This window comes from Cherax quadricarinatus, chromosome 7, assembly GCF_038502225.1.
Source record: "Cherax quadricarinatus isolate ZL_2023a chromosome 7, ASM3850222v1, whole genome shotgun sequence".
In the NCBI taxonomy this organism is placed as follows: Eukaryota; Metazoa; Arthropoda; class Malacostraca; order Decapoda; family Parastacidae; genus Cherax; species Cherax quadricarinatus.
The window spans coordinates 23,759,028-23,783,248 of NC_091298.1; the positions used below are offsets into that span (position 1 = coordinate 23,759,028).

A 24,221-nucleotide genomic window follows, 5' to 3' on the forward strand; every position below is an offset into this window, starting at 1 on the left:
CTTCCCAGATTCTATGTTATGGTGTCAGTGATGTAGATAATTAACGATTTTAATTATTTTCTTTTGTTCTAGTTCTACAGTAGTCCATCTGTTAGCTGTATTTATTGTGATGGTTTACGCAGGCGCTTATATGACATGCATAACTATGTTTCCCGACTCACGTTACCAAATTCTTTGCTGTGTCCCTCAGACCTTGTCTAGATTTAGCAACGGAGACAAATTTATGCAATCTACTGTCGTGCTCTTTCTCTTCCTCTATTTAACTTTTACTCATGGCTTTGTTCAATTTATTTTTTTTATCCATCCTTTCTTTACGGCCGCACCAGATCAAAATTCCATTCTCCAAATATTCACCAACTTTTATTCTTTTCTCTGAACCGTATTCTTTAATAATTTTTGTTCTCATTCTTCACCTGAGTTCTTGTTTGATGTGCAGAATTAATGAAAAATGAAAACAAAAATGAGAATTATGATAATGATCATCTGAATGAGGAGGAAAAGCAGGAAAAAGACAGGGAGGAAAAACAAAAAGACTAAGAACAATAAAAAAAATTACAAGTAAAAAAATCTTTCCTCTCTTACCCCTTCCATCACTTCTTCGTTCCTTCACAAACTAACTTACTCCCTCTCTTCCTCCATCTCTCTACGTTTCCCATTTTAACTATCAAACACTCGAGACTTGCTATAAGTATCTGGTCATCTGCACTCCTCGAGGCTCTCATGCAGTGTAGTGTAGTTTCTGACTCTCTCCAAATAAAACACTCCTAAAAGAAGACAACAAAGCAAAGGCAAATAACGCATAAAACTTTCAGTGTCGCAGCAATGTTCTTACATCTGTACACAGACATGCTAACATGGAAACTGATATAAATGTACACAGATTGCTACCATGAAATGTAGTACAATTATATTCTGTCTTGCTACCATGGAAGCTAATACAACTGGACATAGAAACAATATCGTCACATATTTGTTTCTCTAGTAGTTACTACACCTGTACACAGACTTGTTACCCTGATAGCTTTTACACATGTAAAAAGATTTGTTACTATGAAAGCTTATACATCTTTACCTGTGACCTACATACAGACTTATCACCTGAACAATGAGACACTGTATACACACTTCTCACTTGAATACTGAGATGCTGTTTACAAACTTCTTGCCCTACACCCTGGATCACTATACACAAGCTTCCCATCACTGTACACTGTAAACAGATTTACCACTCTGGACGCTAGTACCTTGCACACCGACTTATCTTACACTCTGATACTGTTCACAGACTGGCACACTAAATACATGCTTCAACCCATACGGGTAAATAAATGTCTGGTATACGCCACTAGAACCTTTACTCTTGTAAATTTCTTAAGAATATTCAAGCTCGATAGGATTGTCTTAATTGTAAGATAAATATCCGAGCTGAGCAGGAATACTTAGGTGTGAACCAGTAAGAACCAGTAGAGTAACTGAAGTACCCCTTTCAAATATAGATCAGGGAACCTGCAGCACTACTAATTCACTAGATAACAGGGAATTACCTTTTATTAACACAACAATTTTACACGCTAAGAGCTGTTATCCTACCTTAGCTCATTTAAAAACGCAGCCCTATCTTATGTTTACAACGACCCCCTAGTATGCGACCCACATCAGTCGACTTACACCCACGTACCTACTTACTGCTAGGTGAACAGGGGCAGCTGGTGTAAGGAAGTAAGGGATAGAACCCGCGATTAGAGAGTTTTATGACTATGATCGCAGGTTCTATCTCCGTCCTTGGTATGGTTTGTTTGCACTCGTGTCATAACGATTTCGTGAGTCAAGTATGTCCAACGTTTCCACCCGTGACGGGACGCTACTAACCAAGTCATGAGTACCTTTGTGTGTGCTCTTCTGTTGCAGTTAGTTCATTAATTTTTGAAGTTATGGACTGGGACAAGATGTATAATTTGGGGGAACAGGCGATGGAGGTAAGGGAAAGGGAAAGGGGCGGTGAATTCATTTGCTATGGTTGGTTAGTATGATTATGGTTGAGTGGATGATATGGGGAAAAAACATGGAGGAATTGAGTGAAAGCTAGCATCTGTAAGGTTGAGGATAGACATGGTCTCAATGGACAGGAAACATGAAGGGGTAGATGAGTGAATGAGTAGAAAGGGCCTGGGTGAGTTCCTCACAGCGGTGCTGTGAAGAACTCACCCAGGCTGAGGGACTGATTACCTCAAACTCCTTCTGATCTTCAACATTCTCCTCTGTATTGGACTGAGGAAGTCACTGGTTGGCGAAACGTTTCCACAATATAGATACCCAAGTGTTGAACAAGGACAGAGTTTTATTCTGTAGGGAATTTATTTACGTTCTGTTTTATCAAATTCAAAATTAAATTTTGCATCCTCAGAACACACTCCTCCCCCCTTAAAAGTAAATATACGACAGCAGAGAAAATAAAAACAGTGGAAAACGGCCGCAAAATATATATGAAAAAAAAAGAATTTCTACTCCTGCGAACTTTTATCTATGTTTTCCAAGTCATTAAGGGTTTGACTATGATACTTTAACATTCATAGGGTTTTAGAGTGAAAAAGTTGATTTATTAGCCACTACAGTATGACTCTTTGATATTATAGCGAAATACTGTAGTTATATTATTAGGTTTCTTCAGCGCCATTATATTGGGAATGGCCTGTAGCTTAAATTTCCTTCTCACTTATTACCTGTATCGCATAAACGTACGTACACGTATAAGTGTACACACACACACACACACACACACACACACACACACACCCGACCAGTGAAAGTGACCTTCAAGGCAGAATCGACTCAGAACAGGATCCTGCAGGAGAAAGCACGATTAAGGGACATGCCGGCATACAGGAATGTGTATCTCGACCGCGACAGAACACAAGAAGAAAGGCAGAAACTGAGAGAGATGGTACAAAGGCGAAAGGAGGAAAGAGAGGGGATGGAGGAGACAGACAGGAGATCTCAGACCCACTTCCCCAACCCCAATATACCTCCCAGACCACAGTCTTAGAAAAGAAGTTGAAGGTGTGGTATACAAATGAAGATGGAATAACAAATAAGTATGAGTGGCATGAAAGAATCAAGGAGACATCCCCAGACATAATAGCACTCACAGAAACAAAACTCACCAGAATAATAAGATTCAATCTACTAGTAGGAACAATCCAGCCTGAGGGACATAAGGTGATAAATGCAGTAATGTACAACCCACCACAGAACTGCAGGAGGCCAAGAGAAGAATACGATGAGAGCAACAGAGCAATGGTCGACACACTAGCCGAGGTGGCCAGGAGAGCACACATGGGGGGTGCAAAGTTACTAGTTATGAGTGATTTCAATCACAAGAAGATTGACTGGGAAAACCTGGAGCCCCATGGGGGTCCCGAAACATGGAAAGCCAAGATGAAGGATGTGGTACTGGAAAACCTCATGCATCAACATGTTAGAGACACTACCAGAGAGAGAGGAGAGGATGAACCAGCAAGACTAGACCTTGTATTCATCTTGAGTTCGGACATCAAGGATATCATGTATGAAAGGCCCCAGGGAGCTAGTGATCATGTGGTTCTGTGCTTCGACTACATAGTTGACCTTCAAGTGGAAAGAGTAGCAGGAATAGGTTGCGAAAAACCAAACTACAAAAGGGGGAACTACTCAGGCATGAGGAACTTCCTGCAAGACATTCAGTGGGAGAGGGAACTGACAGGAAAATCAGTACAAGAAATGATGGACTATGTGGCAACAAAATGCAAGGAGGCAGAGGAGAGGTTTGTTCCCAAGGGAAACAGAAATAATGGGAAGAACAGAACGAGTCCTTGGTTCATCCAAAGGTATAGGGAGGCAAAAACTAGGTGCACTAGAGAATGGAAAAGGTACAGAACAAAGAGAACTCAGGAAAATAAAGAGATTAGCCGAAGAGCCAGAAACGAATATGCACAGATAAGAAGGGAGGCTCAGCGACAATATGAAAATGACATACCATCGAAAGCCAAGTCTGACCCGAAGCTGTTGTACAGCCACATCAGAAGGAAAACAACAGTCAAGGACCAGGTAATCAGACTGAGGAAGGGTGATGGGTAGTTCACAAGAAACGACCGAGAGGTATATCAGGAGCTCAACACGAGATTTAAAGAAGTATTTACAGTGGAAACCAGTAGGACTCCAGGAAATCAGAACAGGGGGGGTACACCAGCAAGTGTTGGATGAGGTACATATAACCAAGGAGGAGGTGAAGAAGCTGCTATGTGAACTTGACACCTCAAAGGCGGTGGGACCAGACATCTCTCCGTGGGTCCTTAAAGAGGGAGCAGAGATAGTGTGTGTGCCATTAACAAAGATCTTCAACACATCAATTGAAACTGGGCAACTCCCTGAGGTATGGAAGATGGCAAATGTAGTCCCAATTTTTAAAAAGGGAGACAGACATGAGGCACTAAACTACAGACCTGTATCACTAACGTGTATAGTATGCAAAGTCATGGAGATCATCAGGAGGAGAGTGGTGGAGCACCTGGAAAGAAACAAGTGTATAATTGACAACCAGCACGGTTTCAGGGAAGGAAAATCCTGTGTCACAAACCTACTAGAGTTTTATGACAAGGTGACAGAAGACAAGAGAGAGAGGGGTGGATTGACTGCATTTTTTTGGACTGCAAGAAGGCCTTCGACACAGTTCCTCACAAGAGGTTACTGCAAAAGCTAGAGGATCAGGCACACATAACAGGAAAGGCAATGCAATGGATCAGATAATACCTGACAGGGAGGCAACAACGAGTCATGGTACGTGACGAAGTGTCAGAGTGGGCGCCTGTGACAAGCGGGGTTCCACAGGGGTCAGTCCTAGGACCTGTGCTGTTCTTGGTATATGTGAATGACATAACGGAAGGGATAGAATCAGAAGTGTCCTTGTTTGCAGATGATGTGAAGTTAATGAGAAGAATCAAATCGGATGAGGATCAGGCAGGACTACAAAGAGACCTGGACAGGCTACAAGCCTGGTCCAGCAACTGGCTCCTTGAGTTTAACCCCGCCAAATGCAAAGTCATGAAGATTGGGGAAGGGCAAAGAAGACCGCAGACACAATATAGTTTAGATGGCCAAAGACTGCAAACCTCACTCAAGGAAAAAGATCTGGGGGTGAGTATAACACCGAGCATATCTCCTGAGGCGCACATCAATCAGATAACTGCTGCAGCATACGGGCGCCTGGCAAACCTACGGATAGCGTTCCGATACCTCAGTAAGGATTCATTCAAGACTCTGTATACCATTTACGTCAGGCCCATACTGGAGTATGTAGCACCAGTTTGGAATCCACACCTAGTCAAGCACGTCAAGAAATTAGAGAAAGTGCAAAGGTTTGCAACAAGACTAGTCCCAGAGCTAAGGGGATTGTCCTACGAAGAAAGGCTGAGGGAAATCGGCCTGACGACCTGGAGGACAGGAGGGTCAGGGGAGACATGATAACGACATATAAAATACTGCGCGGAATAGACAAGGTGGACAAAGACGGGATGTTCCAGAGAAGGGACACAGACACAAGAGGTCACAATTGGAAGTTGAAGACTCAGATGAATCAAAGGGATGTTAGGAAGTATTTCTTCAGTCATAGAGTAGTCAGGCCGTGGAATAGCCTAGAAAGTGACGTAGTGGAGGCGGGAACCATACATAGTTTTAAGGCGAGGTATGATAAAGCTCATGGAGCAGGGGGAGAGAGGACCTAGTAGCAATCAGCGAAGAGGCGGGGCCAGGAGCTATGACTCGGCCCCTGCAATCACAAATAGGTGAGTACAAATAGGTGAGTACACACACACACACACACACACACATACATATACGTACTTCTTCAGTCACAGAGTTGCCAGAAAGTGAAATAGCCTAGAAAGTGACGTATTGGAGGCAGGAACCATACACAGTTTTAAGACGAGGTATGATAAAATTCATGAAGCAGGGAAAGAGAGGACCTAGTAGCAAATACTGAAGAGGCGGGGCCACGAGCTATGACTCAACCCCTGCAACCACAAATAGGTGAGTACGAAAGAGTTCACACACACACACACACACACACACACACACACACACACACACACACACACACACACACACACACACACACACACACACACACACACTGTGGGCGATACAGAGTACAACTAGAGAACTGTGTAAACATCACCCACGTAAATCGTGTAATATTGATAGCAAATACGAGGCTAGCTTAACTCAGAACTGCCTTCACACATGCAATGAATCAATTATAATATGGAGAACGTACCACCAGCTTGAAGCTCACACCTAGCCAAACATTTTCCTGAACTTGAAAAGGTCCAGAGGTTTAATACAGTGGTCGTATAGCAGAGGGGAGTAAGCAACCAGGAGAGATTAAATAAGGATTTATAAAACGCTCAATTTCTTACAGTGGTCCTATAACAGAAAGGAATGAACAATGAGGGGAGACTAAAGAATAATTTATAAAACGCTCAAACAATTTAAAGTACATAAAAAAGAACAATACACTAGGTGGAAGCTTAAGCCAAGAATGGGCATAGTGAGGGCAAGAATTACCTTTGTAATTATTGGGGCTTCAGGAAGTAGAATAACTCTGGATAAAGATATAGTGAAAGCGGAGTAAGAAAATAACGTGAAATACAGGTACGATTGGTAGAAAAGGATAAAAATCTGAAGGACTGATGGAGAGTGATATAAAATGGAGGCCAGAAGCCGTGAGTTGGTTCCTACAACACTGTTTTATAAGTACACACGGAAAAAATATACATAATGAAAAATGCAAATGAATGTAAATCCCTTCGAGAATACTTGAATAAACTGTGGCCATGGAATGACAGGTGGACGATGGAATTTAATATAGTGAAGTGGAAATGAGTGCAAGAAAAACTCGCCACAAGTAAAATTCTCTGATAAAATATCGAAACTGTGGGACAGGGAGAGAGATGTGAGAGTCGGTGGTGACACTGTGTTGATCAGGAGAGATGAGAAAAGTTTTTCCTGGTGCTGGTCATAGTCATATGATCACTCCTTCAGTGGAGCTTAATTAAGCTAATTTGAGAGAGGACTCCTGCTTCCTTAAGGCAGGATGTGATGACAGGTTTTCCACACTTTTTTTAAAATATAAGACCGCGTCACAGAAGCGTTCTAAGAATTATACAATTATTATAGACAAAGTATGGCAAACAACATTAATGGATTTTATATTTACCAGCATTAAGGCACCTCCACCCACTTTCCTCCAGTTCTCTCTTGATGGGTAACATTAATGAAGTAGAGAAACTCGAATGCTATACTGACATAATTTAAAATAGATCTGAGATATTCGGATGGCAAAATGCTAATAACAATTATGTTTTTAAGAGCAACAAAATGTAGCCTTAGTGTATTGTCACCGTTAAAAAAAAGTCCGAAACAGCCCAGAGAAATTTTCCACTTGTTTTAGGACTTTTTTTATTTTTCTACTAGACCAAATTTTCACTCTAGATTTCAGAATAGCAACTATTTCTTCCTGGTGTTTACAAAGAGAAAGCAAACTCACTATACAAGGTGAGATGTCAGAAAACAACGGAAAATTCATAAAATTTAAACACATTTTGTCCATCGAGTTTGATAATTTTGTGCGCTCTAATCTGGAAGACATCTGACTGAACTTTTTGCCACTACTAGCAAGTGTCTGATTCATGTGACTGATATGGTAATCGAAGTTTGTTATATTAACTGCGTAAACCATAGAAAAGCAAACCCTACTGTAGATCAGAGATGGTAAAGATTAAACAAAAGAGCCACAAGTGTCATACCTAGGAAACTTTGAGAGACATTTCATCTAGCAGAAGCTTTATTCATCTAGTAAAGATATAAGAAGTGGAAGATCACGTTAATAAATGCTGAAATACTTAAGTAACTGACAGCTATATAAGTAGACTTCTTCTTGGCTCATGGCTTTATAGCCAACTTTTTTTAGTCTTTATAGTGTCCAAATTATTTAAAAAAAATTATACAATATGTTTTAATGAAAAGTTGGGAAAGTCATAAAAATAATAATATCACTGTTTTAGAAGTTTGTGAGATTAAAATACAAAATTCTTAATAATCAATGATTTAAAGTAGTTAGCTTGTAAGAAAGCAACATCATGTCTAAGTGAAAATATATTACATAAATGTGCACCATTATGACTATTATTTATTATAAGTGGGTAACCCCCAACATTTTTGTCAAAGCATTGGAAAAAACCACTTTAAAAATATTAAAAGACCTGTAACTAAAAACTTTATCACTATTCCATAGTTGCAATCCATAATCAGGATTGATGATCCTTTTTAAATCACTTGTGCTCTCTCTAGGCTAGAATACTGCTATACACTAATATTATTATTATAATAAAAAAGAAGCGCTAAGCCACAAGGGCTATACTGCTATACACTAATAGTTATGGCTGCCTTCAAAGGGGAGTTGGACAGATTCCTCAAGTCAGTACCCGATCACCCGGGCTCTGGTTCATACGTTGGACTACATGCGGTCATCAGTAAAAGCCTAGTTAATCAGGCCCTGATCCACCGGGAGACCTGGTCAAGGACTGGGACCCGGGGGCGTTGACCCCCGGAACACCCTCCGGGTAGACACCGGGTAGAAAGGTATGCAATATGATTTAAATATAAACAAGAGTTTATCTAAATCCTTTCAAAGTTTCTAAAAAAAAAAAAATAGAATTAAATTGTGCATAAAACATACGCAATCATCCGCTGTTTTTATTATTTAACAAATCACTTTGTATATAATGAACCAAATATTTTAAATATTCCAAGGCTTCATATGGACTAATAATATCATGCAAACTATTACATTTATTAATTTCACGAAATACCATACATTTTGTTTTAATTTTGTTAATTTGTAAATTTTAATTATTTCAAAAACTACGTAAGACATATTCTAAAGCCATCAGAAATTTAATGTAATTATTTAGTTAAGTATTTTCCCAGGTGACACTCCTGATATAGACGCTTCCTAGAATAATCTTAAAACAATCTGTAATCAAATTTAAAATCAAATTATCATCTTCCAGCATCCCACTATTAACAAGAAGTGATGCATTCTTCCTCACAAACTAAGCCACCCAGATATTCACCTTCATAAGTAACAAGTGTTCTCAAAATATGTCGCGGTCACCCCAACAGATTCATAATTTTCATCTATAAAATCAAGGTCACATAATTCCTCATCTGACAAGAATGTCTCCTGCAAGAAAATATCATATTTACTCTCAAATACTTTTTTCTTAATGAAAAACGAATAAGAACAAATTGTTTATATATATATATATATATATATATATATATATATATATATATATATATATATATATATATATATTATATATATATTAATATATATATTAATATATATATTAATATATATATAATTAATATATATATATATATATATATATATATATATATATATATATATATATATATATATATATATATATATATATATATTAGTTATGTATGAACTAAGACATCTCGAAGAGAGAGTTCTGAAATAAAAATCTTAGGTCTCTCAGTCATGATAATTGTTTCTTTAAAAGCATTATATTTTTTTCTGAGAGAATGGACAGTTTTGATATTTCAATTACTTTAATATTATATGTATTTTCGATGTAAAAATAAATATCTTCAGTAACATCAAGTTCAAGTCTACCTGCAAAAACATCAGCTGTCCTGCTCACTGCTTCGAGTGAGTCTGTCCGGACTCCCACAATTCTGTTACTACCAACACGAACTCCACTCCATTTCCACCTCACATTCACACTACGCTTTCTTTTACGATCAACTAATTTCCACTCTTCTCCGTCATCACTAATGTCATCTGCTTTTTTCACCAAGCTCCGTCAGATGTCATTAAATAAGGTAAAAAAAAAAAATTCTTGGTGACTGATGTATTCGCTTCTGCTGCTGCTGCTGCTGCCAACAGTCGTCGTCCTCAGGTACTTATATTTGGCTCTAGATATTCTCTTTGCCACAAAACTAATATCCACTTCGGACTTGATTTCTAGAATCTTAGGAAGCATGTCATTAATTAATCTCTTTAGCCAAACTAGTCACTAGTGGAAGATTCATGTCCGTCCCAATTAGTGACATTCTTCTGAGAATCTGTGACAAATTTAACACGTAATGTCCATTACTTCAATGAAGAAAGTAATTATATCACTCGGGTCTTTTTTTTTTTTTTTTTTTTTTTGTCAGGGTTACGCCTAAATGACGGATCTTTCTTAGTAAGGTTTTGGCTAACTTAATTTCTTTATGAGAGTAAAATCTGAATATCACACAATGCTTCCATAGATAAGAGATAAGATTTTCTTCGGATTTTTAACCCCGGAGGGTTAGCCATCCAGGATAACTCAAAAAAGTCAGTGCGTCATCGAGGACTGTCTAACTTATTTCCATTGTGGTCCTCAATCTTGTCCCCCAGGATGCGACCCACACCAGTCGACTAACACCCAGGTACTTATTTGCTGCTAGGTGAACAGGACAACAGGTATCTGACTCAAGAAATCGTAATGACACGATTGCAAACAAACCATACCCCGGCTGGGATTGAACCCGCGGTCAGAGTCTCAAAACTCCAGACCGTCGCGTTAGCCACTGGACCAGCTAGCCACAATACAGGTGTAAGGAAACGCGTCGGAATGTTTCCACCCGCCGGGAATCGAACCCAGGCCCTCAGTGTGTGAAGCGAGAGCCTGAGCCACCAAGCCACCGGGCCACAAAAATAAATTCTTAATCCATTTAGAAAACAGATAAAACTACTTATTTCTATTCGTCCATCATCGTCACCAGGCTACCGTACCCTGCACGGAAGCAACACTTCCCCAGATCAGACCAGAGTAAACACATAATAACCGGACATCAACGTCTCTATATCATAGTACTAATTGCTGCACTAAATCACAGTGATCACTGACGTATCACAAAACTTATTGTAGTCACTCATGTTGATCGGATTATTATATCTATGGCAAAGAGGATTTTCAAAGAGTCTGACCAGAATAAAGGGAACATTGATAAAAACTGAGGTGGAGAGTGCGCTATAGCGTGTTTTTTCTGTCTGCTATTAGTATGAGAAACAGCAAAGGCAGCAGGAACGTGTCTTGGGTAGGTACTGAGCTATTTACTTTGCTGATGCTAGGTTTATGTTGCATACTGCTACCATTTGTGTTCTATTTGTCAGAAAGCTGAATATCCATTTTCCTACTTTCCCCGATGTATGTACAATCACTCCCATGCTACCATTTGTCAAACGCCTTAACAAAACACGTGTAGACCACATCTACATTTTGGCTTTCTTCCAACGTCTCTATAATCTTCTCATAACGGTTTAGTAGTTGTGGTTAAGTTTGTGAACTGGCGTCTCATCACCCTTTCAATATTGGCACGTTTCCTTACATCTGCCGCCCCTGTTCGCCTATCAGAAAGTAGGTACCTGAGTGCTAGTCGACTGTAGTGGGTCGTATCCTAGAGGCAAAAATTAAAGGACCCCAATGGAAACAAGACAGTCCCCGATGACACACTGACCTTATTCGATTACCCTGAGTGGCTAACTGGTATTGGGCCATCCTGCGACATGACACTGGTGCTGGGTCATCCTGCGATATGGCACTGGTACTGGGTCATCCTGCGACATGGCACTGGTACTGGGTCATCCTGCGACATGGCACTGGTACTGAGTCATCCTGCGATATGGTACCTGGACATCTTGTGATATGGCACTGGTACTGGGCCATCCTGCGATATGGCACTGATACTGGGCCATCCTGCGACATGGCACTGGTACTGGGCCATCCTGCGGCATGGCACTGGCACTGTGTCATCCTGCGATATGGCACTGGTACTAGGTCATCCTGCGACATGGCACTGGTACTGGGTCATCTTGAGATATGGCACTGGTACTGGGTCATCCTGCGATATGGCGCTGGTACTGGGCCATCCTAGCATATGGCACTGGTACTGGACCATCCTACCATAAGGCACTGGTACTGGGTCATACTACCATATGGCACTGGTACTGAACCATCCTCCCATATGGCACTGATGCTGGACCATCCTGCCATATGGCACTGGGCCATCCTGCCATATGGCACTTGGTGTACATATGGCAGGATGTTCGGCACTGGTACGTGAGGAACCGGTTGATGTGTTTCATTATTTTATATATTAGTATTCCCTGCATCTTTTCATTAGGTCTCTTTGTACTTTCCTATGATGGTATCCCTCTCCCCTATTTTTTTTTTTTAATTTAAAACGTCTTCGGCCTCTTAATACTTAGTTCCATATAGTTGTGTTCTCTTTCCATGGAACTTTGAGCCACTTAGGTCGTTATTAAATTGTCGGGTCACTAATGATCATGATAACATATCTGGGTGAGAATACCAGTAGTCTTTTCCACAGTAACACTTCCCCTTTTTTAAAATGCTGGAACACTTTTAAATATGCAGGTATATACATTCTGTTCCATAGTCAGATTCTTCTGGCAAAGAATCTACACTTTTCATCTTTCCTACCTTATTCTGAGGCACTCTTGGTGTTGCTTGCTTCAGTGTTTTCTTGGTTTTTCCTAGCATCTTTTCCAGGGTTTTCCTGGTTACCTTTCTTTGCTTCAACATTGTTTACAGGGTTTTCCTGGTTACCTTGCTCTGCTTCAACATTGTTTACAGAGTTTTCCTGGTTACCTTGCTCAGCTTCAACATTGTTTACAGAGTTTTCTTGGTTACCTTGCTCTGCTTCAACATTGTTTACAGAGTTTTCTTGGTTACCTTGCTCTGCTTCAACATTGTTTACAGAGTTTTCCTGGTTACCTTGCTCTGCTTCAACATTATTTACAGGGTTTTCCTGGCAATCTTGTTCGTAGTATATTTTTTCGTGTTTCGCCATTTTGTTATTTTCTTCTAGTACTAGGTGCGCGTGTTGTGTTCCTCTATAATGCATCACAGTACATGTCTCACTTGTGTTGTCTTCCTGGATTTCTAAGCTCTCATTTCTTCCTCCCACCTTTTAAATACATATCTGGAGGATTCTCCAAGAAAGACTTTCTTGCTCCTGGATGATGTCAGTCATTCGTGCTCAAAGATCTTTATTTCCCCCATAGAACCAGATACAGTTACTTTCCTATATTTATGCACTGTGACAGTAGCTCATGCGCAGGAACATGAAATTTTCCCTGGAGCATCCCCCCGAGTGGATACCTCTTTTACTAAGCTTAATACTTCCCTCACACTCCCTACAGTTTTCATTCTTGGTCATTCTGACAGCCGTCTCAGTTTTGTAGTGTTGGCAGGTGGGTACTTATGTTGGGTGGTATAGTGTAACAGTGGGTAGTTTGCTATCGCATTTTCTGACAGACTGATATTTGTCACCATTGTAACTGACCACTGTAGCTTGGGTAGGTAACAGTTGTAGATGAACGTGATCGGTGGTAGATGTTGGTGGCGGCAGAGGAGAATGGTAGAAATTGGTGGTAGTGGCGGCGGTCTATGGAAGAAGTGGGTGGTGATGGTCTAACTCTTGGGCTGGTTACGACGAAGATGAGGAGGAGTAGGAAGAGAAAGAGGTAAAGGAGGCAGAGTGAATGTAAGCGACCGATAGCCGTTATCATTCACACTTTGTTTACATAAATCAATTTTACAGGCTAAGAGCTGTTATCCTAACTAGCCTAGTTTCAAAGTCCCAGGTACCTACTTATTGCTAGGTGAATAGGGGCAGCAGGTGTAAGGAAACATGCCTAGCGTTTCCACCCGTATAAGGGATCGAATCACGGACACTCAGTATGTGAGCTGAATGCGTTGTTAACCGAGCCACGGGACACCATTTTTTGTTGTGCTGAATTGTTTTCTGTGTATACTAATACTTAACTAACTTATCTGACTCACTGGCTAACTTTTTCTTCCGCCTTAATTTAGTGTCACACATATAAGTGTCTTAACCAGCTGGAAGAAATGTCAGACACGCGAGAGTGACTGAGATGATTGAGTAACTAAGATGAAGAGTGAAACTGGGAGAGAAAATGGAGAGCTGCCACCAGCGCAGATAAAGTCCAAATCAACGTCACTGGATGTTATTCGGCAACGATAGAGAACAATAAAGGAATTACCATCAGCAGCAATCCCACCGCTATCAAGGGTGCAAATAGAATCTAAAGTTACGAAATAGACACACTGCTGAATTCAACAAAACAAGTCTACGGCAACGTAAATGTAGTAAAAACCGGTTTTTTTCCCCTAAGTGTTTAGATTCCGCCATGCCCCAGTACACATCAAGAGACACGTATACAAGATGGTGATTCGCCCGATACTCGAATGTCTTTGTGTGCCTTTGTCTTTAACATGCAAAACTAACATGCTAAAAAGACTGCCATCCCCACGAGCCCCTTTGGGGCGGGGCAGATGGCTAACCAGGGGCCTAGCTTCTCCCTGCGAGCCCCGTGAGAGTGGGGACTTTGGCTAGGCCTGGGGACAGTTGGTCCCAAAGATGAGGGGGTACTTGTACCTCCTCCCATGGGAGACTTAGCTCTCGAGATACTCCCCAGATAGGGAGCCAAGGCCGGGTCACCACTACTTGGAAAAGACCCGGGCCGGGAGAATACCGGCGAATAATAATAATAACAATAAAAAACTAACACTCCAGAGAGCCCGGAACCGAACCCTCCGTTTTATTACTGACACTCAGCTGCGGGACAGAGCTCGAATTGCACGGGATCCATGCCACAGTCAGACTCGACATGCCCAATAAGCGCCAACTGTTTGGTATGTAGGACCTCTACTTACTGGACAGAGCAGAGCCTTCTTAACCAACTAACACCAAATACTACGCGATCCCTCAACCCTTACACCACCGAACACAACTTCCAAGGCCAAAGATACTGAGTGACCTGCCAGGAGATAATGAAGACTGGATAACACTTGAACCAGTCTATGTACAAAATACATAAATCTATTTTGTTTGTGACCCCCCCCCCCGAACACCTGATCAACTGAACATCAAGAACACAGAGTCAGGGAAGGGCAAAACATCGTGCCTAGTAAATACTGGCAGTGGACCACCTACACACCTGCTATGCATAGCAACATTCCTGAGCTGCGCACTTATAATACTTTGAATTCCTCATGGAAAAAAAATGTATACCCACATCTACCGCACAAGTATGCATGTATACGCTGCTCATGTATACATTCTTACGAGTGCTGGGCGGTGCAGTATGTGCTCTGCTTGAATTTCATGATAACGTAAAATAAAAATTATATAAACCAATTACTAAATAACAATGAAAAGTGGTCGAGCCACTTACCTTTTATCCGCCTCCTCCTCATTCCTGCCTTCCCCACACACCTCTTTCATCTATTTCCTACCTTCCCCATCCTTCCCCTCCCCTTACCTCTGATCACAGTTCGATTCGACTGACAACACTATCGTTCTGGCTTTCTAAGTCGATCTTGTATTTTCGTTTCTAGTTTTCACTCAGTCCCCTACAGCAACACCTTCCCTCTCACATACCCAGGGTTTACACACGCAAATTTTCACCACTTAGGCATTCCATATTTTCCCAGAACTCACTAAAAGCTTTCTATTTTGTCTTTCATTTATAATACGTAATCCCTCTGTTCACTACTATCTTTTTCTACTATTTAACAATGATTCACCTGTTACAATGCTTTGCGGAATGTACGAGAGTGGTATTTCTGCCGGCCTCTATCCATAGATTTAAGGTGAAATATTTAATTCGCTTGAAAATTTCTGATTTTTTCCCCTCTTGCATCTATTATTAATTCCTCTGCGCATTATTTTTCTGTATTATTAATATAAATCCACTCATCAAAACGTTTTGCATAGGTACTATCAGAGAATGTAGCGTCGGGTTATTGTGCGTGTGCGCCTCTGTATGTGCGCCACGCTGTCTCCGTCTTTGTCTGTCTGTCTCTGTGAAGGTATATATCCCTGGGCCACTCTGTGGACGTGAGCCCCTCACTGTGAGCATGAGGGTAACACTGTGAGTATGAGGGTTACACTGAGAACATGAGGATTATACCGTATACATGAGGGTTACACTGTGAACATGAGAATTATACTGTGAGCATGAGGGTTACATGCAGGTGTGGATGCCACTACAAGTGTGGCACCCACATTACATATGTGGACGATTCGTGATGAATGAGAGCCAAAACATTCTTGTACACCTTGGTGCTATTCTGTGGGACACGCCAGGCCTACCACTTCCTCAGGATATATATCTACATGTATGATCCATGAAGTCACTGTGAGGCAGAGGTTTGCTACAGAGCAATCTAGAAATAGCATCTGGCAGTTCTTTTCTCTGGATGCCGACAGATCTTGGCCTGTATAGTCGTCAAATATTCCATTACAGGTTCATAAGCAACAGGAACTTCCAATTTCTAGTGCTGGGGTAACGTAGGGGATGGGGTAGCCACTCCACCCTGGACAGAGGCCAATATTCGTTTCTAATGCAGCAAAATTGGATTTATCAACAATTTACTGCTGCTCTATTCTATGTGATAGTAGGAATAAAATCTAGGAGCTAGGAAACTTTAGTACGACGATGAGGATTTGTTTTAACACACCGCCTTCCCCCCCCCCCCCATCGAGATCGAATGACCAGAAAAAGAAACACGTTATCCATCATTCATCTTATCATTGTCTTGCCACAAGTGCACTGACATCACAGCTCAGAAAACCTTCTGAACTGCCACATCCCCACCCAACCTTCAGAATGCAGGGATTGTACTCCCCACCTCCAGAATTCACGTCCGGCTAACGGGCTTCCCTGAATCTCATCATAAATGCTACTTTGCTCACATTCCAACAGCACGTTAAATCATAAAAACCACTTGCCTCCACTCCTACCCAACACGTTCACATAAGCCAATTGGATTACCAAGCCCCTAGCAATCAAAACAACCCTTGCCCCCTCCCTCCAACCAATCCATGGACGATCCCTAACCCTCCTTCCCTCCATTCACATTTATATGCCCTCCTAGTAAACTTATTTTCCGTTTCCTCTCTAAATGTTCAAATGTCTCAACCATCGCTCCTCTGCCCTCTGAATAATACTTTTGTAACCCCACACTTTCTTCTAACCTCCAAGCACCGAATACCCCTGCATAATATTTACACTAAATATTGCCCTCAAATACATCTCCACTATTTCAGTCTCCTTCTTGCTGCGACATTTAAAAAAATGTTTCACACCCATATAACAGTGTTTCACCTCTTTTCTCTAGTACATTCCCTGTTTCTGCCTCCAGGGATAAGGTTCTTCGTCTCCACAGATACCTCAATGCACCCCCCATCTCCCCCACATCATTTATTCTATGGTTCATTTCATAAACGCACCTACCGAAAAGACCACTCCCAAATATCTAAATACTTTCTCTATACTCCCATCCTCCGATCTAATATCCATTCTTTCATTACCTAGATTTTTTTGTTACTTTCATTACCTTCCTCTTTCTTATGTTCACTTTTGATTTCCATCTTTTACAAAACCTAACAAATTCGTCCATCGTGTCATCGGAAAAAAAAAACTGTGATAACTCCAATTTTTTATTTGATTCTTTATCTTATAATCTCGTTCCTCTCCCCAACACCTTAGCGTTCACTTCTTATATAATCCAGTCTATAAATACGTTAAACAACTCTGGTGACAGACATAACACATCTCTGTTTAGGCATTACTTTTTCTGGAAAATAATCTCCTTCTCTCCCACATACCCTAACCTAAACTTCATTATCCATTTCCATTATCCATTATCCTAAATTTCATTATCTACTTCTTTTAATAATCTACCATTTATTCCATATATTTGTAACCTCTGCCACATTGCTCTCCTATCGTTCATATCATGTACCTTTTGTAAATTCATAAATACATCAAAAAGCTCCTTAACATTATAGAGATAGTATTCACTTATATGCTGCAGTGTAAACACTTGGTCTACGCATCTTTTAACATCCTTAAAACATAATTGTTCCCCTGCAACCCTCACCTTACTTTGTTCTTTCAGTAACAAGTCTACCGTACACTTTACCTGGTATACTGCACAGACTTTCATCATCAACATTTAGCATCTCAAAATATTCCCTCCATCTTCCCGGTATCTCCACCCTCCCATCTAATAACCTCCCAATTTTGCTTTTAACTGTTAAATCCATTTATTCTCTAGGCTTTCTTTACTTGTAAATCTCACTCAAAATATTTTTTCTTATTAGTAAAATTTGTTGATAATACCTCGCCTACTTTCTCGTTAATTCTCCTCTTGCGCTCCCTCACCACTCCTTTTACCACTCTTTTACTCTCCATTTCTCCGTCCTCTGTATATTAGATGTACATAGTAAAAACCTCCCATATGCTATTTTTTCTTCCTTGCCACCCTCTTTACCTCATCATTCCACCAACTGCTGCTCTTTCCACCCACACCCACCCTCCTATAACCACAAGCATCTGCTCTGCACTCTAATACTACATTCTAAAACCTACCTCATACTTCTTCGGCTCCTCCTCATAATCTTTATTCTCTCTCTAGCCCACTTTTATCCCAGTAGTTTCTTGTATCTTATTTTAAGATACAAGAAACTACTGCCAATCACTTTAAGGATGATCTTAAAGTGACTGCCTAATTTTTTTTTCTTCAACGTTTTGTTTTTCTTTCGCTTATAACTCGAGAATGCCGCATCTGATAGGCTTCGAACCTTTAGTGCTTGTGTACGGTAACGGGAACTAGATTTCTGGACAACTGGCATAAGCAGACGTCCTCTATCCAAAGTTGTTAAGCCCATTCCCAGCATCCCTGAATGGCTGTAATAACCTCCAAAACCCTCAGTGTCGCAGCTTCAAAAGTTCAAAAACGTTTCCTCCTAATTCGACGGCGGAGAGGGCGACTCGACTGTGTATACAGGAACAGATTTGACCATTTTATGTGTAAAACAATGTGAAATTTTTATACCCGTTAAATCAAGTTAAGTAAATCTCAGTTTATCTTTTCTGGAAGGCTTCAATATTTAATGGCTGATGCATGTTATGGTCAGGAGAGTACCCATTAAGTTTTGTTTGTGAGCGGGAAAATTGGTGAATAGAGGAAAACAGTTAAAAAATGGGAATCGTTGAAATCCGTGTTATAACTTGAAAGTGACTTCTCAGATCGGCTTCAGATTTTAACCACTGGAGTGGCTTCCTGAAAACATGCTTCGTCGTGCTGTTACTTGGTACCATAATTCCCAATTAATTTTAATAAAAAAATAGTGATATTTATATTCAATAACTAGACAATGTCTTTTCCGATCGGCTTCAAATTCTTACCATTGCTGGACTATTAAAACAATGCTTGGTACTCTCGTTGAAGTGTGTAAATTTCAATTTGTTAATTTCGTCAAACTGGTTTACATGCAATAACTGAAGAATGACTCTTCTGATTAGATTCAAACCCTAAACGCTAGTGTATTGTAAATGGAAGTATTTTTTGTTGTTGTTGTTTTTATTGTTTTTTGAGTGGGTGACAATTTATTCTTTAAAGCAATTTTGACTAATCTGATTTTCTTACAAAAACAATAAAATATGTGATATTATAAGACTGTCAAAAATTTGTAATAGAACATAAATGAAAGTTTTTTTTTTTTAGGGTCAGTTTTAAGGGAAGGTTTGAATAAGATTTAAGTTGTGTATGTCTTAATTTTTAATGATGGATTTTTTATATTAATTTTCAAATGAAGGGCTTGTGAATGCCTCTTCTGACTCGCATCAAATCTTCAGTCATGACATTTAACCGCAATATATATATTTATGCGACACTTTTCAATATTCCAATCGCGTGCAATGAGGTACAATAGATTGGGGTTGTGCAACAAGGGACGTACGTCTTTCTCTGGTTGCGCAGTGACTGAAATACATCTAGCTAACTTTCACTTCTACCTTAACCCAGTGATCACATTCTCCGTGCACTTCTGTACTAGTATCTTCAATCATTCCATTAAAGGTTAAGTAGTTACGGCAGCTTTATGGACATCATTCCAGCAGAACTGGAGCTCCTCATACTTGGGAATTAATTTCTCTCAGTACGGTCTATCCTGAATGAGGGATGACTGGGAGGAGACTTACGGATACCAAGCACGTTGTATCCTCCATCATCACTGGGAGTTACCTGTGATATGCCGGTAGCTGGTGTCTAAAGTTATTCTACACTCGCAACCACACTCGAAGCCAAATTTCATTGAATGACCAGTTAGGTTGTTGCTGCCAACAAGGAAGAACAAGTGATACACAGTTCATGCAGTGACCAGGGATGGACAAGTAAAATTGATGGTAAAATTATTAATACCTTAAGAAGAGAAATAACACAAAAGAAACTAACACAGTGAACAACGAACAATCTGAGGGAGGAGTCACAAGCAATCTGAGAAGAGATAAGAAGCCTCGAACACACAGTAGGGTCAGATTCAGATCGGATTTACGTCAGACTTTGGCATATCAAACCTAACCAATGAGAGGATTACCTTCTGGACGGACTTGAGCTGCAGACAACCTGAAAAATAAACGTAGAAAAACAAGTTAGAATTGCACGTGCAGTGTAGGCACGAACGTTGCTATTTTCTATAAAACACATCTAATAGATATCAAAAATCAAAGGTCAAAACTATGATAAGATGGAGGAATCAGAGAGAAGCAAAAGGAGGAAATGACATAAGATAAAATGAGCATATAAAGGATCTTGACTGAAACTGAAATGGACGATGTTAGGGATGATAAAATTATTCAGTGAGAACGTGTTCCTCAAGGAATGGGAATTATTTGATATACAATGTCTATAAATTACAAAAAAGAAAGAGAGGACATTCTGAGCATTGCTCAAGGACGCCTGAGAACTAAAAAAGTTGTTTTCCTCCAGAAGGACAGATCAAAGAGATAGCTGCAGGGAGATGGAGGTCAGGACAGACGAGTTGACGGGCGGTGAGAAGACAGGAGGTGACGGGAGGCGAGGTGACGGGAGGAGAGGTGATGGGAGGCGAGGTGACGGAAGGCGAAGTGACTGGAGGAGAGGTGACGGGAGGAGGAGTGACAAGAGACGAGGTGACGGGAGGAGAGGTGATGGGAGGCGAGGTGACGGGAGGATAGGTGATGGGAGGCGAGGTGACGGAAGGCGAAGTGACTGGAGGAGAGGTGACGGGAGGAGAGGTGACAGGAGGAGGAGTGACAAGAGACGAGGTGACGGGAGGAGAGGTGACGGGAGGAGAGGTGACGGGAGGAGGAGTGACAAGAGACGAGGTGACGGAAGGCGAGGTGACGGAAGGCGAGGTAACGGGAGGAGAGGTGACATGATAAGAGGTGACGGAAGGCGAAGTAACGGGAGGAGAGGTGACATGATAAGAGGTGACGGAAGGCGAGGTAACGGGAGGAAAGGCGAGGTGACGGGAGGAGAGGTGATGGGAGGCGATGTGACGGAAGGTGAAGTGACGGAAGGTGAAGTGACTGGAGGCGAGGTGACGGGAGGAGTGACAAGAGGCGAGGTGACGGAAGGCGAGGTGACGGGAGGAGAGGTGACGGAAGGCGAGGTAATGGGAGGAAAGGTGACGGGAGACGAAGTGACGGAAGGCGAGGTAACGGGAGGAAAGGTGACGGAAGGCGAGGTAACGGGAGGAAAGTTGACGGAAGGCGAGGTTACCGGGAGGCGAGGTGACGGGGCGAGGTGACGGGAGGAGAGGTGACAGAAGGCGAGGTGACGGAAGGCGAGGTGACGTGGCGAGGTGACGGGAGGCGAGGTGACGTGGCGAGGTGACGGGAGGCGAGATGACGGGCCGAGGTGACAGGGGTGAAGTGACGGAAGGCGAGGTGACGGGGGTGAGGTGACCGAAGGCGAGGTGACGCGGGTGAGGTGACGGAAGGCGAGGTGATGGGGCGAGGTGACGGATGGCGAGTGACGAGAGGCGACGTGACGGGGGGCGAGGTGACGGAAGGTGAGGTGACGGATGGCGAGGTGACGAGAGGCGAGGTGACGGAAGGCGAGGTGACGGAAGGCGACGTGACGGAAGGCGAGGTGACGGAAGGCGAGGTGGCGGGAGGCGAGGTGACGGAAGGCGAGGTGATGAATGGCGAGGTGACGGGAGGCGAGGTGACGGGAGGAGAGATGACGTGGGTGAGGTGACGGAAGGCGAGGTGACGGGGTGAGGTGACGGAAGGCGAGGTGACGGGGAGGCGATGTGACGGAAGGCGAGGTGACGGAAGGCGAGGTGACGGGAGGCGATGTGACGGGGGTGAGGTGACGGATGGCGAGGTGATGGATGGCGAGGTGACGGAAGGCGAGGTGACGGAAGGCGAGGTGACGGGAGGAGAGGTGACGGGGGGCGAGGTAATGTGGAGTGTGACCAACTTGAACCTTTCAGTTCTCCACCATTGTTATTTGCCTCCCTCCATTCTTCCTTCCCACCCTGCCTCCCTCCCTCCCACCCTTCCTCCCTCCCTCCCACCTTCCTCCCTCTTTCCCTTCCACCCTGCCTTCCTCCCCACAACCCTTCCTCCTTCCCTCACTCTTTACCTCCCTCCCTACCACCCTGCCTCTCTACCACCCGGCTTCCCTCCCTCCCACCCTGCCTCCCTTCCCTCCCTACCACCCTGCCTCCCCTCCTTCCCTACAACCCTGCCTCTTCCCCTCCCTACCAACCTGCCTGCCTCCCTCCCTCCGTACTTCCATTTCTCCCTCCCTCCTGCTCTGCCTCCCTCTCTCCCTCCCTCCCTACAACCCTGCCTCCCCACCCTCCCTCCTACCCGGTCTCCCTCCCTACCTTACCTCTCCCCTACCCATCCAGCCTCCCCATGTGCCACCAAAGTCTACCAACTCAGGCTGACAGATTTCAACACTAGAATATGTACGGAATCAGTCCTATCCTTCAAGCCGAGGCTGTCTTGATGTTGGGGAAGGGCTCTTGATTTAGTAAGTGGAGCTATTCTCCTTTGTCTTAGATGGAATTTGATTGCTTCTCATTTTCCACGTAATAAATGTCCCATACAGTTTTAGCGCTTCCCATATAATAATCATTAAAATAATAAGTTATATAATACTACTAATAATAATAATAATTAGGAGGAGGAGGAGGAGTGGAGATACGCTGCAGTTTTTTTAACTGGCAAGACAGAATTTAATGAATGATAATAAAAGTATTTCTTCTTTTTCGGGTTACCTTGCCTGGGTGGGAAACGGCCAATGTGTTAAAAAAATAAATTAATAATAATAATAATAATAATAATAATAATAATAATAATAATATCGTAAGGTTAGTACATCATGATAGTTCAATAAAGTCAGTGCGTCATCTGGGACCGCCTGTTGTTATTTCTACTGGGGTTCCATTACAGTTCACTGAGAACAGCGCCGCCTGTGTTGTACTACGCTGCACTGTTGACGTGTGCTTTGCATCAGGGCTCGAATGTCTTTGTTTTCAATTTGAGATGATTGAACGTTTTGCTTCCATCTTCCTAAACTATTTTATTTACATCAGGCTGGAGCACAGTGGATGAGAGCTAGACTACAGTGTGAGAGCGCTGCTTCATACCTCTTGCTGCACCAACTTGTATGTTATCCTAGCATCGATTCATTTTCAGGTTCTGCTGTATTTTTTTTTTCAGTGTTTGATTCAGTTAGGTAATATTTCATGTTTGTGTATATATTCGTGTTTTACTATATATTCAATTTCCTTTTTCTGGAAAATGGAATAAACTGTCTCCGGATTTACTGCTAGAGGAAGGGGAGCAGTGAGTAGTAGAAGACTTGCCCAAGCGTCCCTTGTCGCCTACAATTGAATCCGGTCATGAGCTCAACTTGCTACCACTGAGTATTCACATCGGCCACACAGTGGTAGCAGCAGTATTAGTAGTAGTAGAGATTCGATCCTCCGTCTGCTAATCGCGGGCCCAGTCTCTGTGCCGTGAGGCCCTAGGCCTAGTGGTAAGAAAATACTAGGGAAGACCCCAGCGTACGATCTATGCCTTAAGTACAAAATTCGTAAATATAGATTACTGCAAGCAGAGATAGCAATAACATCAAGGAAATGCAAACAAAACTAAACCTTAAGTTACGGAAAGAATGAGAAGCCAAGAAAGATACAATTACGACGTGCAAAATACTCAG

At 42.1% G+C, this 24,221-nt stretch overlaps 1 protein-coding gene across 1 annotated transcript in view; it reads right to left on the bottom strand.

Annotated features, from left to right (window-relative positions):
* LOC128687001 (putative neural-cadherin 2) overlaps positions 1 to 24,221 on the bottom strand; it is a 1,231,968-nt gene that overhangs the window by 717,123 nt on the left and 490,624 nt on the right. Inside the window, exon 3 of the mRNA XM_070082105.1 lies at positions 20,596 to 20,624. The gene's annotated coding sequence lies outside the window, so the exon portion shown is untranslated. The remainder of the gene's footprint in view (positions 1 to 20,595; positions 20,625 to 24,221) is intronic.